Source organism: Podarcis melisellensis (assembly GCF_964234715.1).
Source record: "Podarcis melisellensis genome assembly, chromosome: 4".
Taxonomy (NCBI): domain Eukaryota; kingdom Metazoa; phylum Chordata; class Lepidosauria; order Squamata; family Lacertidae; genus Podarcis; species Podarcis melisellensis.
In genome coordinates, this window is record NC_138531.1 from 40,141,567 (window position 1) to 40,160,277 (window position 18,711).

General features: G+C 41.9%; 1 protein-coding gene across 2 annotated transcripts in view; it reads left to right on the forward strand.

Moving 5' to 3' along the window:
- Positions 1–18,711, forward strand: part of NHS (NHS actin remodeling regulator) — a 242,351-nt gene that overhangs the window by 63,083 nt on the left and 160,557 nt on the right. The gene's annotated exons all lie outside the window — the stretch shown is intronic.

Consider the following 18,711-nt stretch of genomic DNA (forward strand, 5'->3'; position numbering starts at 1 on the left):
TGATGGAAACCTTTCAATTCATGCTACAATGGATACTTGCCCTTTGGAAGGTCTGTAAAACATTTTAATGTGGTTCTACTTTGTATCAGTGTATCTGGTTCAAAATTAACAATGGTGGATCAAATTACAGATATTTCAATTCACCCTTCAAACTTTTATGGAGGAGAGCACCCACTTAAAAGGAAAAATAGGCATCACTATTTATTGTGGATGCCTTTTATTTGATGCATCTGCAGGTCTAAGGGAGCTGCGTTCTAAGGAACAAAGAATGGGACTGGCAAGAGGAAACTGAACCATCTGCTGCCATCAACATCTGTCTATTCTGGTTGGCAAACTTTTTAGTATGTTTTTTCACTGGAACAGATGACACCCATTGCAAGATGTATGGTATCCTATTAAGGACAAAATGATAACCAGTATGAAATAGGAACTGCAGTTATTTCAGACTTGTATATTTGAAATGTTGCACCTGTATTGATAGCAGTTCTCCAACAATAAGGAACTGTAACTTTTTTAAGGAAGTGAGTGAAGAGCAGGATGTATGCGTCATCCCAGTTGTGTAAATGGCTGCACTGCAGGGCACTGAAGGGTTAATGCAGGAGAGGGCTGGAGCCCCCCTGATCAGAATCATGCCACCTTTTAAATGATTCACATTTCAGTAAGAAGAGAAAGTTGTAACTCTTTGGGCTGGGCAGCAGCAGGTATAGTATGATAAGCTGCCAAGTATTCGTAAGGACGTGGATAGGATTTTTAATATATTCATGCATTTGATCATTTAAAATGTGCATATGCCCTTGTACAGATTCTATTTTTTGATGTTGATTGGTTCTGGCAAAAAAAATAATGGTTGACAAGGCTCAGATTGATAAATTTGTCGCCTCCCAATATTCCCTCATCTTTGGCAGCTATTGAGACTATAGATCCATTGTGTGCCTGCACAAATTCTGGCTCTCGTTTACTTTTAGCTTGGTACTGGCAGGTTAATACAAACACTTTGGTGAGTGGAATTGATTAGATTGGCAAATGCAAAGGCACATTCAAATACCATGTTGCACACACTGCAAAATTCAATTTGCTTTATCTTCTGTCCAAAGTTCAACCAAAGTTTTATATCACAAAAGGCAGAGATCTCTGTTTGGGCTGTATGGAGGGACATGAGGAGGAGACAAGTATACAGTTATACTGCTTAGGTGGCCTCTGTGGATGTGATTAGCAGCCTTGTCACTATGAAGAGGAGTGGGGATGTGCTGTGTAGCTCTGTTACTGACTTCACCCACTTCTCACAGTCCTCCTTCGGATGGCATCCGTAGACAGGGGGCCTTTGCATATACATTTATCCTCATGAAGAAGTCCAAAGAATCTGGAATGCTAAACAGTCAGGAGCTCCAGATTCTATGGAAGTCTTTATGTATTCCACTGTACAATTGAATACAGGAACCCAGGATAGCTCAGTCGACAGAGCATGAGAGCCAGTGTAGTGTAGTGGTTAAGAGTGGTAGACTCATAATCTGGGGAACCAGGTTCGCGTCTCTGCTCCTCCACATGCAGCTGCTGGGTGACCTTGGGCCAGTCACACTTCTTTGAAGTCTCTCAGCCTCACTCACCTCACAGAGTGTTTGTTGTGGGGGAGGAAGGGAAAGGAGAAGGTTAGCCGCTTTGAGACTCCTTCGGGTAGTGATAAAGCGGGATATCAAATCCAAACTCTTCTTCTTCTTCTTCTTAAATCTCAAAGTCTGTAGGTTCGAGCCCCATTGCAGGAGGTTGCAGACACCTGCAGTATATATGTGGGTATTGGAGGAAGGGTTGAGTGGCTCAATCACCCAACCAGTTGAGGATGGATGATGGCATGTTGCTCCCATGCATAGGTAATCATACTTGATGGGAACTTTGGGCACCTAGAAGTCTTGTGCCGAGTATAAAAGAAAACACAAAATAAGTCATCAAGGTTTGGAATAATATGAGAATCATAAGCCGTTCCTTCAGAATGCCAAAAAAAACCCCACCCCAACCTGCATTCAAAAGGCAGAGATTAATTTATCTTGCTGGTTTTTTAAAAAGCCGTCAAATGTGAAGTGAAAGTTTAGAGATATATATGTGTGTGTGTATATAGTGCTGGATTGAGTGAAAACTGATCACTGCTCTCATTGCTTGTTTTCACTGGTGCTGCTTGGAACCCTCCAGGCAGTGGTAAAACTGGCAGAAATTAGGTCAGTTTTAAGTACGCTGTTGCTTGGGAAAGCAGCTGCACAGAGAGAGCACTGGAGTTCTTCATTGTGCAGAAGCACCCAGAGGGAAAAGCAGGGCGATGGGGACACTAGGATCCCCAACATTGCAGCAACTACAAGGGTGGGGTAGGCAGACGGAACAAAGGAAGCAAGTGCCCTTCAGAGCTTGCCGTGAGCTAGGAGGCTGGGCCTTGTAGCTGAAGGGAGGTCTCCGGACTTGATAACCCCATACAAACATATGAGTGTTCTTTCTTTCTGCAGGGGGAGGGGAAAAAGGGAGGCTGTGGCTGGCTTATCAGTGGACATTCTTCTCAAGTTCTCACAGGTCTCATAGATGGGGAAGGAGTGGAGAGAAAGAAACCCTTTCTGTTAGACTGGGGAATACAAAAAAACACCTTGCAGAAGAGAATCGGTAGCTATTCAAAAGCTTCAGACGCTTGGGGTGTCAGGCACAGCGGCGTGCAGATGGATGTAAGCAGATGGACGCGCCATCGATGTGTTGGTTGCAGTAGGCATTGTGAGGGAAGCAAATGGATTTGCTTTGTTATTCAGTGCAGTTAGTGTGAGAACAGGCACTATATACATCTTCAAGAGGTGCGCTCGGAGAGGATGGGAGGTGAAGGTCAGGAAATGGCCAGCACACTCGTAATTTGGTGTTCTCTGACATCACTAATTAGCAAATGGCTGAGGAGACTGTGCCAACGTGTGCACCCAGAAAGAAGCCAAACAAGCCATCTTCAACAGGCAGCATTCAGTTCATTATGTGGCAGTTTTGTTTGGGTTTATTTATTAACAGCTTCTTGTCTTTGGCCTATGTCTGGGTTTACGATGTGGTGGCTCTAAGTGAGTTTTTCTGCCCAGCCCGTCCCACCAGCTGCCAGCCTGAAATGAGGTTACATCCGAGTCGCTGCCCCCCAAAAGGATGACAAGTCGAGTGGTGTGTGTAACAGAATGGTACAATGCTAGCCCTCCATTGATCCTGCCAGCGTGGGTCTGGATTTGGGCCAGAGCTGCATGCGAAGAAACAAGCACTGCCATTGTCTGTTTACTAGCTGAGAGAAAAGAAGAAGAGAAAGCAACCTGTAAAAAAAATGGGTCCTGCTGCCAGCGGGAGTCCTACCAGCTCACATTTGCCTGTTGGTATTTGCTGTGGGCTTTTAGGAAGACACATTTGGTGGGAGGTCATGGAGAAAGCCAACTTCAAGAAGCTAGTGCAGGAAGAATAGCCCTCTGGGAGGCTTTTGCAACCTTAACAGTGTACATGGGGTTATGTGAAGGCACCCCTCATCTCAAAAGCTCTTTGCATGTAGAAGGCTAACACCATATTTTTATCCCACCCACCCCACAATTTCCAGTGTTTTCAGTGTTGTCTTTAATAGAGTTACTTATTTAACTGCTTTAAAGAAATATTTATATTGATTCTTTGTGTTTTAGCTGTATTGGTTTTAATTCATGCTGTGAGCCGCCTTGGCCCCTTGTACTGAGAGAAAGGAGGGATATAAATAAAATGAACAAATCAATAACAGGTTAATGAATATCAGGGAGAAGACTGAACTTATACGTCTTCCAGCATGCCAACTTTTCCATGTGTAGGCCATTCCTCCTCTGTGTTCTGAGTTGATAAAATAGGCTATTACCTCAGGTGAATTATGAGGTGATAAAGCAGGCATTCCCTCAGGTAAGTTCTGAAGTGAAGTAACTCCTGAACTTTTTTTGGGGGGGGGATCAGTTGGCTGATAAATTAGGGAAACCATTTTAATATATAAAAAAATAATTCATTCGATAGTTCAATTAAACATTGAAATACTAATAAGGGAATGGTGTCTGGGAAGAATGGGGAACAACCTTCTAGCTTGATGGATCTCTTTACCATGCACAAAACAGGTTTGTTTTTTCCACTGAGTGAGTAGCCACTAATGTTCCAAGATACCTTTGGAGTCCAATGTCAGCATTGCCTCATGATGACTCAGTTGAAAAAGGCTAAGGTACGGTAATGGAAATCAGTTCCTTCAAGTTTGTTCATAGAACTTTTAATTTGGCAAACATATTTGGGTTTTGCATACAAAGGCTACACAATCTAAGCCATAGCTGGTTACGTATAATTATTGGCACAAGCTGTGGGAGCTATTTCATTTCTTGAGTGTTATAAAGAAGGTAAAAGATAAAGGTCACTCCATCTGGGAAATTACTAGGGTGAATTAAAGGACATAAAGTTTGCTGGGAATGAGAAGAACATTCAAGAGTGTTTTAGAAAGGTGTAACATGTTCCTATGTTCTATATTCTGCCCAGAAGGACTAATAGAGTGTTTGCATACTTCATACTGGCATGCCAACATAATAAAATTAAAAGGAAATGGTTTGTTTGTTTTTTAAGCCAAGATGTTTTGTGAGGTTTCTTTTCCTTTTTTACAGACAGGTTTCAGAAACAGGAGTATTTTTTTCTGGGCCAGTAGTTTTTCTGGCTCATTGATTGAGATGACGAGTGTTAGGCGTGACTGAGAAATTAGACTGAAGATTATCTGTAATATACTTCTTGCATATATACTGTATATCAAAACTTTCAAATCTGTGGTAAACACAGAAAAGAAAATTATCTCTGTGTTTCTGGCCATATGTCTCTCTATAATGTGCATATTTATATGCAACAAGGTTTTGTCTCCTGATCTGGTTGGCTTGAGATTCACCTAATTTATTACACAGTTCAGAAAACAGTTTGAAAAACACTTGTCCCAAGAGATGTTATTAGCCTCTGCAGATAAATAAGTCTCTGCAGGTTGAGAAATGGGCCTCCCAAATGGTTCTTCAAATCAGCCCTCTATTCACATCCATTCAAATGAACTCTTGACATTTTATAATTTGTAAATAATTCAAAATCATTCATAGTTCAATGCTTTTTAGTAATTTTCTTAAGATTGCCAAAAATCCCATAATTGCAAGTCAGTCTGTAGCTAAATGGCTACTAATGAGCTGTAGCTGTGGCAGTAACAAATATAGACAGAAAATCCATACAGATAATTAAGAAATTATCCATGTGGGAAAAAGCTCGACTATCTGCCATCTCTGCTGTGAAAGCCAAAACATGTTACTGCTGTTTCCTCCTCATAGCTCTATCCCTTGCCCCGGTGCCAACGACTTAACGGCAACATTGAACTTGGACTTGCTTTGAAAATGGTGCTCTATTATGGTACATAGTGCAGTATTTGAAAAACTAGTGTGAAATGCTGCTCCAGGGACAAGTTGTGGTGGCTATCAACTACTTTTTTCAAGGTTTTAGCATCTCTGCCAGTTTTATTCAATGTGGTGTTAGATTAAAACTCCCATCAGCCTTAGTTATTGGCCATGCTTGTTGGGGCTCGTAAGTGTTGTGGTCCAAAACATTTGGAATGCACTAGATTGGTGTTACCTTGGTGTTTCCCCTATAACTACCACTTTTGCTTGATTATTTACAACCCAGCAGTCTTAACATACAAAGTTGCATAGATAACATACAAGAAACGGGAGACATGGGGAAATTCGAGGGATTACATAGTGCTGGTTGCACTGCCTCTGAATGATCAGGTGCCCATAGTCACAGAAGCATTCCATTACCTCCTGGAAGTTGTCACTGAACTGCAGAGCTCAGATTGTGAAATTAAAATATGCTGGGGTTCCAACCTTTGTGCCAGTATAGTGGTACCTCGGGTTAAGAACTTAATTCATTCTGGAGGTCTGTTCTTAACCTGAAGCACCACTTTAGCTAATGGGGCCTCCCATTGCTGCCACGCCGCCTGATTTCTGTTCTCATCCTGAAGCAAAGTTCTTAACCTGAGGTAATATTTCTGGGTTAGTGGAGTCTGTAACCTGAAGCGTCTGTAACCTGAAGTGTCTGTAACCCGAGGTACCACTGTAACTGACTCAGTTGCTTCACCTGCTAATCCTGCATTGTTTGGGTCACTGTAGTTATTCAGCAAGAACTGGGAATGACTAATCTTTTAGCTTAAAGTCTAAGAAAAGACCCCACATTATGACTACACTAATCTATTGCTCTTTTAGGTACCTCAAGACCCTAGTTGGTTTTGCTGCAATGTGTTAACATGGCTAACACTGTGGAATCACGGGTAAAATGTGTGGTCTGAAAGAATCTGTCTCTTTCTAGTTCGTGTCCCTTTTGCCTGTGTCCACTCATAAATTGGTCCTGTTTCCACATTGATCAGCAATTAAATAAAAACACTAAAAAAATTGCCTAAGAATTCACTGCTAGAAACATGTTCAAATGTGTAACCTTAAAATATTTTCCCTCAAAATGTTATCTCAAAAACATTGTTTTTCAAAATATGCATGCATTTTTAAAATGTATGTTGATGCATTTTTGAGCCAAGAACTAACTCAGGAGATTCAGGAAGTGCAAAAGTCAGAAAAATAAGCAAACTGTGACCCCAAGATTAGTCCAGGACATGCAAATCAGGTCAGATCATATTGGAATTTCAAATTCTGCAAGCATGGAGTCCTTCTCTTCCCTTGCCCCCTCCCCGCATTAGGGGAGATGAGGGGGGCTTAAGCATCCCTCTCCTATTTTCTTTGAAAATTGCCCCTTCACAAAGCTTTTATTTACATCATGGAGCCCCCTCTGGGATTTAAATACACATGTTTCTATGTGTGAAACAGGAAGCTCTGACAGAGCAGCTGGCTCAGCTGTAATAGTTGCAATGTGGCCAATGAAACAAACTGGAGTTGGGCTCACTTTCATACCTATTTGTGTGGCATTCAGTACATTTCCCTTTAAGACAGTGTTCTGATAGTGGAAACCTGGGCAAATGCACTCATCAAGCTGGGATGAGCTCTGTCATCCCAGGATTTTGTCTGTACTTTGTCCTTCCTCATTTTTAGTCACCAGGAAATCATCCTCACATTGTAAATCTGGGGCTGGCTTGTTGACACATTGAAAGACTCTGTGTCTTGAGGCTCCAGTCACCATGTTGGCTAAATGGATTACCCTCCATCATCACAGGGATGCATTATTCATTAGAGGGAGAAGTCCTCAAAACTGCTTTATGATTAATGGGCTGTAATAGAAAGAGTTCCTCCAGATGTCACAGAGACTTCGCAAATCTGTCTTAATCTCTGCAGCACGCAGGCACATACACACACTTCTCCCCGCTGTCTCCATAAGCAAACCACCTAAGGGTTGAGTACATTTGACCTAATTCTCCTTTTGCCTATGCTATGCCTATATCAACCGCTTTCCATTGGCATCACTGGCCAGGAGCCTGATCTAGGATGACCTAAATGTCTCGAGAATTAAGTTCTCAGGCGTGGAGATATCAACAAATTCTAGAGACATCAACACAGAGTGGCACATTGAATAAAAACAGAATGAAAGAATAACCAAGATGAAAATGGAACGTATTTCTTCCAAACTCTCTAAGGAATTACCAATTTAGTTACAGGTTTGGTATTCTCACTGACTTTTCACAGGCTGGCTTTTCAACATTATGAGCTGCTGGTAGTAGATTCTTTCTAACAATGCCCAAGATAGGCTTGGTGGTAGCTTCATTTGTTTTGAAATGTATCAGGCTTTTTTAAAATAAAAGTTATTTAAGCCTATCATTTGTATTTTAAGATGTATAAGTGAAATATAAACAATGTGTTCTCCCTGATCGCTGCAGCAGTCAAAAGAAGGGTGTATGATGTATGTGTTGTACTGACTTAAATACTAGATGGGATTCACCTAACAGACACTGTCAACAGAAGCCCGGTATAACTGGGCTTTCTCTCCTCTCTTCCCCCTGTACCCCCCCCAAATTGGCTATTGGGGTCAGAACAGTGGGTGTGGGTGTGGGTGTGGGGAGATCATTCCATCTGGCATCAGGGCCATCTTTACCTGGGGGTGCAAGGGGTGTGGTACACCTGGGCGCCACACTCTGGGAGGCGCCAAATGCACACTAGTCCCTCTTGATTGGTGGCAGTGAAAAGCAATGGGGCTGAAGTCCCCGCCCCCTCATCCGTCGCTCTGTTACTCCGTAGTGTCGAACAAAAACAGGTTTTTTTTCCTGCGTCGTTGTTACAGGTTGAGTTTGCCCCCTAAAAAAGTCAACAACTTCAGCTTCCCCCCTCCCCAAAAAAGCCCTCCCCCCAAAGGGGCGCTGGGCAGATATTTGCACCCCGGCGGCGCATATGCTAAAGATGGCTCTGTCTGGCAAGCTGATATGCTTGCACAGATGGAATATTTGTAATAGCACAACATTGCATTCCACCCCAAGTTCAGCTACAAATCGCACTTTGTAGCTTGGTAAGATCACATTCTCAGCCTTGACTGTTTCATGGGGTAGCTATGAGGCTGCAGTGCTATTCTTCTGTGCTGTTTTGAAGACGGATGTAATACAAATGCATATATGACAAGAATGGGGAATGACTTTGAGTCTGAGGTCCGCTTTCCTTTATGGGCAACCTTTCAGGAGCCACAAGCTACTGCTGGATGGGGCCAGAGGCAGAAGTGGGGAGATCAAACAATGTAAATTTTGCCTTTGTACACGCACCCCTCTCTGTCTTCCATCCAGAAAAGGAAGAGGCATGATCACAGTTCGCGGTCACATTTTAGCGTATGAAACAGGGCCAGTAGGAGGTATGCCTGGGGAGGGAGTTTGTTCTGGAGAGAGGGCCGGGTAGAAAGGCTTTGAGAGTCACATTTGGGTTGGAGATTCCCCACCTCTAATGTATAACACGAACCAGACCAAAGCCTACAAAATTACAGTCTTTGAACCTTCGGTCTTGCATACTACACAGCTTAGAATTACATTTGATGACAATAATAACAAAATGGTAACAAGCACCTTGGTGCTGCCGTCCTCTGCATATGTGTGATAAGTGCATAAGTGGGACTTATCTCTGAGTAAACATCCATAGGTTCAGTCTTTACAGTGCTAAATAAACATTAATTGGTTTCTCCACAGGACGCCGCCGTTGCAAGTGAAATAGTGTTAATATAACTATGCCATTTAGAAGATAGCCTGGTTTTAAAATCCACTTTAGCCACATAGAAATCTATAATGTCTGGCCTTCAGAGAGGAGGTATTCCATTTAGACAGAAAGCTAGTCATTTCTAGCCTGAAACTAAAGAGTGCTTTCTGTCTTGCAGTTCCATTTCCCAAGAAGTATAGTAAACAAAGTTTCCGCTGAAGTGTGTCACCCTCCCAATTTCTACTCTTGCCGTTTCCCTCTCATTTCATGCTGCCTTCGTGACAGAAATCTCATATTGTTTCAGATTTAGCTTATTTATGTTCCCTTTTACTCAGCCATGTGCTAGACAAGTTGCCAGCTTCTTCTGAAACCACAAGAAGGATTCAAAGCAGCTGTGTGTTTTCTTTGGAAAAAGGGATGGGGATGAGAGAGGATTGAGGGGAAGAGAAGCTGGGATAGGGGTACGCCAACATCCTCCAGCTGTTCCAGCAACTCTATAGCTCCCACCAGCCCCAGCCAGCATGACCAGAGGTCAGGACTGTTGGGAGTTTTAGTCTGACACCATCTGGAGGGCACCATATTGGTAACCCTGAGATAGTAAAGTGGCACCAATCAAGACTGCCATATTCTGCGCTGCTTTATTGTTTTTCAATTGTTCTATTGCGGAATGGTCTGGTAATGTGATGGATATGCCATTTTGCATGGCATACAAAGGCGGGAGGTAAATTGGGATGGGGTTGAATATAAATGCATGATTTCACTTTTAGTTTTTTCACAGTTGAGAATGAGTGTAATCTCTTGAATATATAAAACTTGAATTATCTTTCACAAAACATCTTCTTTGTGTAAAATACGATAATAAGATAGTTTTACATACACGAGTGCACAGGCACCCCAAGCATGGTGCTGTATTGGTGTCACTGGAGAATATGATATTCCCTATGTTGACTGGCCTCCCCTCATCTCTCTCCATCCAAGAACTGATCTGACAGGTTTTGTATGAATCAATGACAGTGTGAAAACCCTTTTCTTTAATTAGAAAACAGTTTGGCAAAGTTGCAAAATGAAACATTAAAAAATCATGAAGACCCACAGCAGCTGCTTCCCCCTTTCCCAAATCGTAAGATTAAAAAATGTTGAGTTCTGCTTATTTATCTGGTTTTCGATCCTTCAGGCTACAGCTGGCCCATGTAGATTACAATGTGGCTAAAGTGGATTTGAAAACTAGGTTAACTTCTTAGTAACATGATTATATTAATATTACTTGACTTGAATCATACGGGAGCATTGTAGAAAACAGTTAAAGTTTATACGGCCCTGCAAAAAAAATTAAGGTTGCTGGTTACTGTTCATTATTATTGTCATTATCATTATTCAAAGTATAATTTATAGTTACTTGTTCTATGAGAATGTAAAGAAATCCCAAAGAACAAACTGTTCTAACAGAATATTATGTTAATCATTGCAACAAAGCTGCTCTGAAAGTAAGGAAGTATGTGTTGTGCAGAGCTATAAATTGGGATTCCTAATACTGAATATGTATGTGTTACCAATAACTTTGGTCAAGAAGATTTTTAAAGTAATTTTTAAATTTAATCCTAAGTGGCTGTGCAAGGGGGTCTTAAACTTGGCCTCCGAAAGCTAGACCAAGGCATATAATTCTTTCCACGTCATGGTAGTTTGTCCAAGGAGCTAGCAGCTAGCTGCCTCTCTATTGCATTTTGGCACTGCGAATATGGATGACTGGAGAGAGGAACTGGAATTACCAGATCTACATGGGCCAAACAACATGAGGAACCAACAGAGGCCTGCATGGTTCAAAAATCCTCTTGGGTTCTTACTGAAAGCAACATGCTACTTAGGTGAAGACCAAGCTGATCTCAGGCCTCATTCAGACATGGTGCTCATACTCCAACAAACACTGGTTTGTTGAAGCCCTAGTGAATAATGACCACCCCTGCCTCTTATGGACCCAGTCTGAAAAGAGGTTACTTGGTTAGTTTAAAACTTATTTACAGCTGTGATTTCTAGTTATGGCTTGAAGGCAGTACTTAAGCTATAATTTCCTGGTTCAGATGTTATGGAAAACTTGCAGTTTAACAAACAAGGAGGTTTTCTCTCAATCTGAGCGCATGAGAGGAAGACAGGTAGTCCGAGACCAGTTTAATGTTGTTGCGTCAACAGACTGTGGAGGAGAAAGCAGTTGAAATTATCACTTCTCCATGCTATAACTAGCCTGAATTTGTTAGAATGACAGCGTTACAGGCCTGACTTGACTGCCTACATACCAAATTAGCAAGGTTGCGGTTTCCCTGGCCAGTGTCTGTGTCTCCTTCAGACCTTTGGTTCTGAAAGCGTGCTTATAATTCTTTGTGGCATTGACTAAATGAGCCATTGAAATGATTTTGTGACCAACGGACATTGGTATTTGAAAAGAGAACAGTCAACTTTGGCCCTCTTTAGTACACTTTAACATTGTTAAGGAATGAGCGCTGCACCCATGGAAACATTTGTGTCTTGGAATGGAAAGCTGAACTTTTATTATGCATCTTTTATGGGAGTTTCAGACAGAAAGGTGGAAGCACAAACGAAAACTATCAAACTACTCACTTTTCAACAGATCTTTAAATTAGATTCCAAGATTTAGAACGTAAGCTGTGCTATAAATGCTACATGTGCCGTAAGACTGTTAATTTTCTTGTGAGAACTTATTAGAGTCAAGAGTCATTACATCATTCTGTTTTGAAAACCTCAAAGTGCCTAATTCAAGAAAATTAAAAGATTCCTATGTGGAATTAGAAGATTGCTCATTATTTTTGGTCTAGGCTTCTTCCTTCCCATTTTTACAGTAATAATTAAAGTTATTATTTCTGAGCTACGAGGAAGTGAAACCGGTACTGTATCCTTATCCCAGGAGCAACTCTTCTTCATGGCTCTAACCAGCCTGAACCAGCTGCCTTGTAGAAAGTGTTCCAGCCTCTCCCTTGTGGGGACTTTAGGAGGGGGGAGAGGAAATGTATTTTTGCTATCCCCCCCCTCCGCAGGCCCTTGTTTTGGGGTGATCCTGTTTCACTTCTCAAAAAACCATGAGATTGCACCATCTTGCCAAAGACACCCAAACCTGTCCATCTTTTGTTTCTGCCTGCTTCCCCAGGTTTCCCTTGTTTTGTGTCTCTGTGTGGGTCATTCTGCCCAGTGTGTGCCTTCATTTGTCCTTTTAGAAACAATTTGGAGGGGGTGCATTTGCACAAAAGCAACATTATTCACCAGAGCACATGAGCATCACGTTCTGTATTTTCACATGGCTTCTTTGCCAAGAAAGATACACTAATGCAACAGCGTGGTAACTTATGTTCTAAAAGGTGGACCGTAAAACTGTGTGAAAAGTGATTGTCCTTTTAATTAATTTTTGTGCCTCTTGAAAGTGAACACATAGCCATTTTGATTAGGATTGACATGACTTGGGATATTTCATTATATCTCCTTGCTCAGCGAGTTCACCTGATTCTTTTGTAAATAACATAAAATATTTCGGTTTAGACAAAGCCGTGGTGCTCTGAGGCCACTGAAGGTTGTTTTAAATGGGCACTGCTTGCAGGACAAACAGTTATCAAAAACACTGAGTACAGAACTGGATGTGATGCCAACTCTACCTTCCAGTTCCCGTTTTCTCCCAATGGCAATTAATTCTTTGTGTGTCTGGCAAGATGCAGTCGTGTTCTGTAGTGCACACAATTCAGCAGCAACCAGAAATGTGGAAGTTGGGGAAAGACCCACATGTCCCATGTCCCATGCAGTCGGGCAGAACCACCCTCCCAATTCTGGCATTGCTGCAGCTCACCTGGATGGTGTTGGTTCAGGGCAGGGAGGTTGAGGCTACATGAATGCAGTGCTGGAGCATATCTGGCATTCTCGCCAGTGTGTCTGCACAGCCCTGCCCTGCCCCACCCCAGCCCCTAGCTGGGATGCTTTAGCAACATTGGTGTCAGGAAGGGCAGGTCTGTGGCTCTGTCCCACCCCACAGGCTGTTGCTTATCACAGTGTCACGCAAGATGTCTGACAAGCCAAGCATTATGGGGGCCTGTCTCTGGTGTTTCTCCTTTTGGCTGCCTCTGATGTGATGTCCGTTTCCACCCTGAAACAAGTTTCTACTCACACTTGAAAGGAGAATTTTGCAGAGAGACTTTTCTCCCCACCCTCCAAGTAATTTTCCAGTTAGCTCTCAAGATGTCTCAGTTGCATTAAAAATTACTAGTCTACAGGGGTAGCTCATTTGTGGGTGTTTATCCATAAATTATGTTTGGTTATATTGGAGACAGGTTTCTTAGCTACTTACAGCTAGGCGTGGAAGGATCTGTCCATTTCAGTTCTCTTAGTTTCTCATTTTTCCAGTGTTAAATTCTGTTCACATTTTTGCAGCAATTGCTTAATTTGTGGGATTTTTTTTTAAAAAAACAACCTTATGAAAATTATTCAGCATTTTTGTGTGAATTTCTCCTAATACAGTTTTGTATGCAGTTTTGACTTATGTGCACATTTTCACAAGCAATTTCTCCCAACACAGTGCATTTTTGTACGTTACTTTCACGAATGAATTGGTTTTTTATGCACGCTTTCCCCCTAGTATATGCAGTTTTCATGCATATGGAGAACTGTATGGCAAAATTTGGATTAGTGGAAATTTCAAAGGGTTCCTGTGTTTCATTCAGTTCTCATATTATTTTGGAAAATGTGAACTTGATAGATTTGCTTTTAAATGTGAACTGTATCATATTTATCCCCCATCCCTAACTATAGCACAAGGAAACAGTCTTAAAAGCAGAAGTAAAAAATAAAACCATGTAATCTGAATCAACAAGTCGTGAATCAAATACTGTAATGTGTAAATGGTAACAAATCCGTACAAAATGATAGAAAAACCATCCGATACAAAAAGTTTGAAATGGCTGGCAAATGGATGCAGTGAATAGAAGGTGAGGTGAGGTTAGCAGCTTCTGGAGTTAGTTATCCTTGTGAGTTTTCGTTGCAAGAAGTTAGGATGGAACAGAACTTCATTTGACCGGGATTTCCAGTCATCAGGACACATTATTGGGCGGATTGTAGTGAGGCTTCCTTGTTTGGCTGGCCTTCTTTCAGATAGATGACTGGAATGACATACTGCAAAGTGACAGCTTGAGGACATGCAGGCAAGAAGCTCCCTGGAGTGCAGCTGCTCCACTGGACATTGCTAAGGTAAAACCTGGAATCTGCTCACATGCCACTGGCTCTTCGGGTTGCAGTGGAGAGGAATTAACACTTGGATGCTGCCAATTCAGCTCCTAAAGGGCTCTGTGGCATGGCATTTCGCATTGCTAGCTTCAAGAAAACCACCTTTCTTTTCCACACCACCTTTGGCTTCCTTGCCCCTGCACTCTGAGCAAATCCAGAGGTTTAAACCAGCTTGAAACCTTTTGAAATATTTTCCCCAGAAGCATAGAACTGTACTGATGCTGCTGTGCACACTGCAGAGATCCTGGGCATTGAAAATGTTGTTACCAAATGAAGAGCGCAGGTCATAATCTTTCCTCTTCTGCTGTCAAAGTTTCAGTGAGTAGGAAGCAGAAGACTTACCTGTTTATTTGCTTCCTTTGTAGTGTTTGTATTGCCCCATAAGCAAGAGTTACCTGGGTGTCTCTCGGGGGTTTTCCATGTGTGTTCTCACAACAGTCGCTCCTATGATGGGAGGTATATCCTGCTGCAACTCCTCTGCTTGTACAGTGGTACCTTGGGTTAAGAACTTAATTCGTTCTGGAGGTCCGTTCTTAACCTGAAACTGTTCTTAACCTGAGGTACCACTTTAGCTAATGGGGCCTCCCGCTGCCGCCGCGTGATTTCTGTTCTCATCCTGAAGCAAAGTTCTTAACCCGAGGTACTGTTTCTGGGTTTGCGGAGTCTGTAACCTGAAGCATCTGTAACCTGAGGTACCACTTCAATTGGTGTCCTTGCCTGGCTTGGGGCTGGAGGAGGTTAGAATGCAGCAACACATAGAGGACTCCAGTTTGGCTATCCCTTGTGGACATGAAGGCTTGGGAGAAATGGCATGTCATTTTAGTAGACTGCAGTAGAGTTATATTATGAAGGTTCTGAGCCCTCTAGTGGAGATTTCTGCATTCCACTCAGGGAGTTTGCTGATTTCAGTCATAGCCCCAGTGCATCCATAATAACAAGGCTTTGCTTCATTGTGGACCCCAGTTTGCCCATCTGGTTTATTTTGGTGGGTTTTTGTCTTTGCTTTTAATCTTTCTTTAGCAGCACCAAAGCAAGAGCTACAAATAGATACAACACACACAGAGATTCAGCATAACTTTAAATCACGGTAAACAAAGGAAATGGTCTGATAATAACAGTGTGGTTTGCATGTCACAGTAAGTCACAGTAAGTTGCATTTGCCTTAGTCAAATTTGCTGGCTATAGGCGCAGCCTCCCTGTATGCTCACATGTATACACACCCTCAGGCACGCAGTCCCCTCAGCTTATCCGTGCATTGCCCCCTTCCCAGATGATCAATCTGATTATGAGGGTTGAGGGTGAAAACACAATTTGCATCCTGATCAAAGTGCTAGGCTGGAAGAGCGGTTTAAGTTTCTTCTGCCTACTCCAGTTTACTCAGAGGTTTGTTTTTGCCAAGGTTGGCTTTGGAACAAATCAAAATGTGATTTTTGGCTTGGATGAAACACTAAGCCAGAGACGATGGTTTGTTACTTTTATCTGCAAGGGGAGAATCAAAGCAGAAACCCATCTCCATGTTCTGTAGACCATTAACTATGAGTTTTATGGGTTGAGGGTTTTTTTAAAAAAAACATTTCTAATCCACCTTTCTTCTACCATAGAACTGAAGAGGCAGTGTGAATGTTGGTCACCTATCCAGGCACTAACCACACATGCTAAGTTTCAGTGGTCGCCTTCAAACTACACCTTGGGTTTACTGTGATATTCAAAGTGACACCCTGTTAAAATAAATCACCCAGTCATTGCACTTTCACGAATTCGCATATAAAAGGCTTAGTCGTAGAGCTAGACCCTAACACCTTTGGAACCATTTTCACTGGGGCCAATGAAATGTTCTAGAAAGATTCGTTGCTCTTAGAGGAGTCATAAGCCATTGTAGATTTACTGGTAACTCTTGTATAATATTTTCCAAGCAGCTGAACAGCACATTTAGCAGGTAAAGGCACTTTCCCCTTCTTCTAGCTATGACATAACTGTGACAACTTTCCAGAATAACAAGCAGTGCAGAGCTAGGTAGCTTGTCTTTTATATGGGTTTTCATTATGGAAAGACATCATAGATATTTTGGAACAGAATTTTTAGAATGCACCTTTGCCCCGGGGTTTGACATTTCTGTATCCTGTTGTGCTCTTATACGCACTGTAAATATCTGAAAATGAGGAAGAAAAGCAAATTGATTTGCTTATTCAGCTGCAGGAGCTTATATATTTCATCTCTTTTAATTGACTGGCCAGATTATGTACACTCAGTAGAGCTACCTTGTTCCAAATGTATCACGAGTTAGCCCCTAAACTAAGGCTGTGTATACATTTCATCTTCAAATGCAGCTAGTTTGATATTTTCCTCTGTTTGGATTAGTGTAGGGAAAAGTGCCTCAAAATGCAGTATTTCTTAAGAAGCAATAGGATTAATATAGATTGTGGCAAAAGTTCTGTGTACACTGCTTCCCAAACCAGCAGTGGGAGCGACACTGGATGCAGAGTAAATGGGAGTGTGTGCTCAGCTTGAACTTGCTCCATAAAATTAGGCTGATTTACTTGTCTGACCATGGTTGCAAACAGGTTAGCTGACCAGCAGTCTCCTATACATTACCTCTAGAGCTAGAGAAAATTAAAAGGGTGGCTGTTTCTAAATATTATTTGTGGTTGACAAGGGAGAAGAAAGGCATAGAAACTGCCATATGTGAAAAGAAATATTTCAAACTGCAATGTTCTTTGGATTTCTTTGGATATATATAATATTATACATTGCATGCCACATTTCTCCTCCCAATCTTTAAAATAGCCCTGGTGACAAATTACATTGGAGCCCTGAAATCGACTTCTCACCAAATGGACAATCATTATTCATTCTCACCCTATAAATGCTGTCAAGGCATTGTCAACAAATACCTCCTTATCAACACCTTCTAAATTCCACACAAGCACATTCTTTCAGCTCCACTCCTGGTTCAGGGATGGACTTCTGTGCAAGTTTGAAAACTGCGGGAACAGAGAGAGGAAATAACTTTCTTTCCCTACATTTCTTTCTAATATTGCCCTTTGAAAATTCAAGTGCCTTTTCTGACAAATCCCTCCCTTGTGCATTAATATGTTTAAACATGCCTGTGGTTATAAGATTCATTTATTTTCTGAAACACATTTCTTTCCAGTTACTAAGAATAAAAGTGGGTCAGTTTCCCCGAGGATGTAAACAGAGTTTGTAATCAATATGTTCTCAAGGGCCTGCCCAACATTGCTTGGGACAACAAAGGAAGCTGTCTAACACTGAGGTAGATCATTGGTCCACCTAGCTGAGTATTGTCTGCACTGACTGGTAGAAACTCTCCAAGGTTTGAGGCAGGAGTCCATCCTAACCCTATCTGGAGATGCCAGGGATTAAATCTGGGACTTTCTGCAGGCAGAGCAGATGCTCTATCACTGAGCTATGAAGCTGCCGCAGAAGAAAAAACTAGCTGGATTAGGTCAAGTGAGTGATGCCTTTGGAAATCCACAAGTAGGATATGACGGCAATGGCACACCCTTGCTATTTGCACCCCTTTTAACAACTTTCTCCTGAACATGAAAGTTCCTTTTTCTCTTTTCATGGCTCATAGCCATTGATAGATTTTCCCTCCCATGAATTGTCTAATCCTCTTTGAAATCCATCGAAGCCTGAAGCAATGACCACATCTTCTGGCAGTAGATTCTTTAACTTGCCTTGCATGAAGAAATACTTTCTTGTGTTTATAAATGCTTTCTTGTCCTGTTTATAAGACCACAGAGTGTCTTCTTGTCTCTCCCCAGCTCAAGTCATCAAATGAGTTCAGTCCCACTGTGAAGGACAACTTCCCATTCACAGATGTCCCCATAGTTAAGCGCCTCCTTTCCCTTTCACACTGTGTGCTATAAGCAAAGGTGGTGGGTGCAGTGCTCTAGGTGTCCTCAGATAGACTAATGTGTTAGTGCTTCTGTGCCATGTCTTCTGTGCCCCAGTTATGGGGGTGATATCCAATTGTGGTGTACCACTTGCATGGCAGACTTCCACTTGCACATATTATTATTTTATTGTATGCATTTATTGCATTTATGAAGCAACTTCCCATGAGGTATCCTGAAGTAAGTTACAACATGATAGCATACATAAAAGAGGTACTTATATAAACACACACATTTGTTGCCATTCCTTTGTCTCAAGAGACAATGGAGTGCACCTCCAGGGGTGAAGTCAAACAGCTGCATGAGCAGCACCCAAGTGACCTCCCCAAGCCCAATCCTGGGCAATGTGAATGAAGATATCCAGA